We start from the raw sequence: 6,449 nt of genomic DNA, 5'->3' as shown, positions 1-6,449 counted from the left end.
TAGTTTTTTTTTTTCTATTTTATCCTTATTTGGAATAGGTATAATAAATTTTGTAATATATATATGAGGGTAATTTAGTTTAGTTTAGTTAGTTTTTTTTTATAATTAAATTTATTAAATATTTTTTTAATTCAAATAAACTACTAAAAAGTGATAATTAGTATGAAATGAAATGAGTAATATATTTACTAGCGTACATTAAATAAGTTGTCTGAAAAATACGCTAATTCAATGATTAATTATACAACAATAATGATTATTAATAAAAATATTAAATTTCTATGTTCTATATCGAATTCGAATTCCAATAAAAATTAAATTTGTGGATTGAATATGAGATAGAAAAGATACAGTTCAACTTCAAGTAAAAGAATTTGTTAAATGTAAGCTTCTTCTCAGTCATTACTATTAAGCATGCAATATCTGAATATCATTCCTTATATTTTCATGTGAATTTGGGAGTGGACAATTATCTTATACAAACTGCCAAATCATCAATTTGAAGATTTTGCTAATAATATTTTACAAATTATTAAGCCCTCTCGTTCCTTTTTAGTGAAGAAAAAATACTAATACTTACATGATTTAGTTTAATTTCATTTAAAAATTATATTCAAAAATAATTTAAATCGTATCAAATTGTAAATAACAGCATCCATCGTGGTTCGTTTTGGATGATTTGAGCTTTTGATATTAAGGTTTAAATTTATATAATTTTGATCTTTTATTTTAAACTAACAACAAAATTAGCAGCGATTATTTAAGAATCTTTAACAATTATAGCAAAAAAATTAATAAGATGTCTATATTTAATAAATTACATTATAAAATCTAATAAAATAAAATTGTTCTTCCAAAAAAAATCGTAAAATTGAAACATGACCTGATTTAGAAAAATCGAACAGAACCCTCAGTAAAGAAAAGAGCAGAGTTTATAATTGTATTACTATGCGTACGTTAAGGGGACCATGACAATGAGTAGATATAAAGTTGATTAAATAACAACCATAGGCCAATGGCACTAAATGTTATTGGCAAGCAACAGTTGCCTCAGATATACCTTATCATCATAGTCCTCAATCCGATAAATTATGCCATTCAATTGAGAGATTTACATATTAAATACCCTGGATATGAAGATATACATTCAAACTCATCCAATGATTATTATTATTTTTTTGAGTTTTGACGTTGTTTCAACCTGACATATTCTTATATTAATGGACTTAGATGTACATTATTATATAAAATCAATTGTGATAGCATACTAAGATTTAAATCAATATGTCTGTAACAATAGCCTTTGAGAATAATTTCTTCTTCTTTTTTTTCAATTTTTGGAAAAAAATAAGGTGTTGGTGTGATGAAGTTAATGGTCTATTGGATAAACTTTCTTTAGCCTAGTTGAGCTGTGGACATGCATGCTGGTTTCTCTTTACTTTTACCAACTAGAAAAAGGCTCAAGTGGGGGCCTTGAAAGGGGCATTTTGTCATTTTGTTGGTCGGTTGGTCTGATTGGGGAATGAAACCAATCAGACTATTGATTTCCCTTTGCGTTATAAAGCTGTAAGGTACCTCTCAATTCCTTCAATTTCAATTGCCATGTATCTTCACAATTAGACCCCAAAAAGATATTTAGTTCCCTACCCTATACCATGATAAGCAAAGCATTTTAGCACCTCAAACTCAATTCTCGTCTCTCGATAAAAAGGGTTGCTCTTAGGTGCAATTCTATACCTGATAAATGATAAGATTTTATAAATAAAATTTGTATGTTTATCTTTCTCAGTGAATCTCTCTAACCAGGCATAGAATAAAAGCAAATAAAAAGTCCCTATTGCTAAATCAAATCTGTACCCAACAATAATAATAAGGGCGCAAATTACATACATCACTTACTAATTATGTTAATTATATTTTATTTTTGGTTTTTCCCATCATAGTGATCAGCTTGAGTGAAAAACAAATAAATAAAGAATCATATGATAAAGCTGCAACTGTACTCAAATCGATTAAAATTCTAACCGAAGAAAAGAGAAGAAATAAATATACTTCAAGTCCTTTGTATATGTATGTACTTTCATACTATACGGACATGATAATTTTTATAATATGGTACTATTCTATAAATATATATGTATGGTTCTCCTTTTTACTTTGCCTGAAGATTGGTGAAACCATAGCCACAACATAATACATAATTAATATAAATATCAACAACACATGGCTACTTCTTTTCTTATTGGCAAGTTATTATGGTTCCTTAAATTTGATCCAACTCCAATGCAAACTTGCACATGATACCCTGCAATTTGTGATACAATCTCTCACCTTTCGCTTTTCATCCTTTCATCAACATGTATCAGAACTGCCCATATTAATACTTGAAAATATATACATATATATAACTTAGAAGTTGTATTATAATTAATGTGCACTTCATCCTCCACATTTTTATTATCATGTGTTATTATAATTATATCCAGCTACACTTTCATCAACTTATTATATTCTTCCTGCATTTGGCTTTATTAAAGCTATTAAGGATCAAATTATTCCTTCTAATTTATTTGTTTGTCTTCATCGCTAATTTAAGATTGACATTGAATTAAAACATAAGGCATGCATTAGGATGCAAATTCACGTCATTCTCTTTTTTCTTTTACTTTCTTGAAAAATAATTGAACGATGCCTAAGAATGGGATTATTGTCATCAATATTAGGAAAAAATACTTGTTCGTTTGCTCTTTCAATTTAACATAAGTTTTTTAAATAAATTTTGAATTATTAGTCCGTTAAAATAATATTATCGACTTTGATGCGGTATTTCAATTTGGTGATGACAATAACTGATAATGGTCTCCTTCAATTCATTACAACCTAGAATTGCATACTATGGCAATATTATCAATTGATTTAATCAAAGATTGCCAAATGATTTATATTAATTTTCTTTTTTAGTTTAAATCAGATCCAACGAGTTTTGGACGACATGAAAGTACCACAAATTTTTATACATTTATTATAACTTTTCAGCATAATTGATTTACAATGAGATGATTCGAAAGTATTGAAAGTATTAGTATATATTGAAAGTCAATAACGATTTAAAGTATATATTATAATCTATTTTTTCCTTAATATTATTATAAAGATATGCGAGTGGAGTTTGAAATGCAATTATCAATTTGGACTAATTATTATTAACTAAGCTGATTTTCTTTTGGAGAGATGTTACCTAAGCTGGTTGGTCCTATCCATGAACATAACATTAGTACATAAAAATACCTTATAGTTTTATTATTTTACAACTTTCATAATGTGGTTTCTTTTCAAATAAAAAGAGACATGTGGTTGCAAATCGTGAAAAAAGAAAAAAAAGGTATCTCACTATTAAAAAGTCTCGATTTGCAAGGATTTACCCATCTTCACTTCGATCAACCATCATTATCATATTTCTCGTGTTCAATAATATGGATTTAGAGCTTAACAGCTCAAAATATCATTAACCGTTAAATTGATATCATCATATTCATAAGTTCTTAAATCGCGATTTAATGGTCAAATATTAAAATTATGAGTTATTAAGTTTCAAACTCACGTTATCAAACACAAACAATATGATAATGATGGCCGATCGCTGTAAAGATAGCTGAGTCCTTGCAATCGAGACTTTTTAATGGTCAGATACTTTTTTTTGTTACGATTTATTACCACATATGTTTTTGTGAAAAAAAAAAAAAGACATCCTAAAATTAACCCAAGGAAGATCACGAGATGCAGAATTAGCACAATATAAAAATTAAGGGTTGTTAATATCATATATAATTAATATATGAAATGATAATAGTTATATTAATATTAGTTGGTAATTAATATGGTTTTAAAGATGAAATAAAAAAATAAAAATTGTTCTTTCATGAAAGTTAAAACTAAGAACTTACTACAATCCAAATAAATGTCTTAAAACTAAAAAAAAATTTAAGTGATGAGACAAAAAGCAAAAGATAAAATATTGCTCCTTATGCAAGACAAAAAGTGCAAGACCCATATATTATTTTCACGCAAGATTGCTCTGTTAGAAAATAAAAAGTTGCACTATTGTCATATATAAGTAATTGAAAAACAGAAGATTGAAACTGAGTATAAAAAAATAAATTTTTGAACTAACCTTTACATATGTTTATTATACTAGTAATTGGATTTGTTTAAGTTGTTATCCAATGATTTCATTTTCAAAGTAAGAATAAATAGTTCTTTACTAATAACTTAGAAAAAGAGAAAAGAAAAGAAAACAATCAAGATGAAGTGAAAACAAGTGGTATAAAATATATAAAAATTTAAGAAGAGAGAACAACTACATTAAAAATCTTGAAAGGAAAAATTTTTCCACTCATATAAAAAAAAGTATTTGTTTAAAAGTAGCACTTGAAATGATGAGTTGTTCTATTTTTGCCAAAAATTATGGCACGTTATGGTATTAATAAAAAGTCATTAAAATTATATTTGGTTGTTTGTATAATGAAAGATTTTGTAACTAACTCCTAAGGAAGAGCTAAAGTCTATACTAATATTTTATGTCAAGCGATATACATATGTATGCCAAATGGGACATCTACAACACTCAACGTGTAATACAATACTCTTTTAAAGAATAGATAGAAATATTATTTAAGAATTAAGAATATATATTTAAAAATTATATAACTTGCCTTATGGAATATGAAAAGTAATGTTAGAGAATATTTTTTATGAGAATTAATGATAAATATTAACTTGATTTTAATAGCTTAAATTTCTTATAATAAATAAGAAGTTATATTTTAAATGTAATTTAATAATTTAATAAACTTATTAGTATATGTAATGCTCTTTCATACTCTAAAATAATTAAAATTTTCATAATTTAAGAATTAATGTTAAAATTCATATAAGTTGCCAAATAATAAAGAGAAAGTTTGTGTAAAACACTATTTTCATATATATATTAATAATTTAATAAACTTATTAGTGCATCCATACTCTAAAACAAGTAAAATTCTTATAATTTAGAAAATTTGTTAAAATTCATATAAGATATATATATATATATATATATATATATATATATATATATATATATATATATATATATATATATATATATATATATATATATATATATATAGTTCACAAGGATATACTATCAGATAATTTATTGCCCTTAAACCGACATCACTCTTAAACTTCCAAAAAAAAGAAAAAAAGAGTTTTATTTGATGTACACTACACTTGTTAACAATCTTATGCCAAACACATAAGGGCGAAAAGTATTATGCATTGAACAACAATGTGTACAATTTATTCTTTAGAATAAAAATTCAATCCATACTGCTGCCTCTATTCCATATTAATATTTTTTTATTAGTTTACTTAGATTAAAATTTATTTAATAGATTTAACTATGAGAAAAATTAATAGATTTAATTATAAAAAAATTAATTAAATTAGACTAATTATTATTTTATAGATATTGTAAAATTTATTATATCTATTCTAATAGAAGGATAAAATAAAATAAAATTAATGTTACATTAAATATATAAAAATAATAAATAATTTTAAAAAATAACAGTTAATATAGAATGAATGAAATATCTGATAATTTAATAAATTTTATGTTCTCTTATAGAACTAACATTGTATACTCAATGATTAGCAATTAATCAATGAACTCGTTAAGTCGATGAAGAAAACTTCCTTTGGAATTTTGAACCCAAAAACTTTGGAAGTTTCAATTTTCCAAAAACAATGTCGTCCTTTTCTTTAATTTATAAATAAATAAACGGGCCTTGATTCATTTAGAGCAAAAGGTTCGATCCTTGTCGTGGGATTCTGTTAGGTTGGAGCACTGGAATGGGCCTTGATTCGATTGATCTTTGGTATCACTGGTGAATAGAATAGGGGAACATACCCCACCATCATCACAAGTAGCTGCATTGCCTCTCGCCACTGTCTACCCATATCAACTTACTTTACTTCCACACTTTCATTACCTTAATGTCAAAAACTCGATTAACGTACGAACTTAAATTAAGCAATTAGTCTTTTGCACATTTTTATTACCAAAATTAACAATTTATTTTTCTTTTTTAACCTTTTTTCTTTCTCTTTTTGTCGGTATAAGGGGTTCTCTTCCAAATTTGATAAACGAAAACTTTATTTTTCTTAAAGTGGCATACGATGGGTAAATATAAAATAATGAAGGCCATATGTAACAAAAAAAACAAAAAAAAAAAAAATCACCCGGCATATATCTTGATGGTCAAAGACTATTATATCCCCGGTCGATTCATCTCATCTCCCCATTTATACTACTTAATTCAACTCTTGGTTCAACGCTCGAAATGGAAATGAGAATATATTGGAATAAAAATAAAAATAATTATATTTTATATGTTGTTTGGTTG

The sequence above is a fragment of the Ricinus communis genome, chromosome 5, assembly GCF_019578655.1.
Source record: "Ricinus communis isolate WT05 ecotype wild-type chromosome 5, ASM1957865v1, whole genome shotgun sequence".
Lineage (NCBI taxonomy): Eukaryota > Viridiplantae > Streptophyta > Magnoliopsida > Malpighiales > Euphorbiaceae > Ricinus > Ricinus communis.
This window is presented reverse-complemented; position numbering follows the sequence as displayed.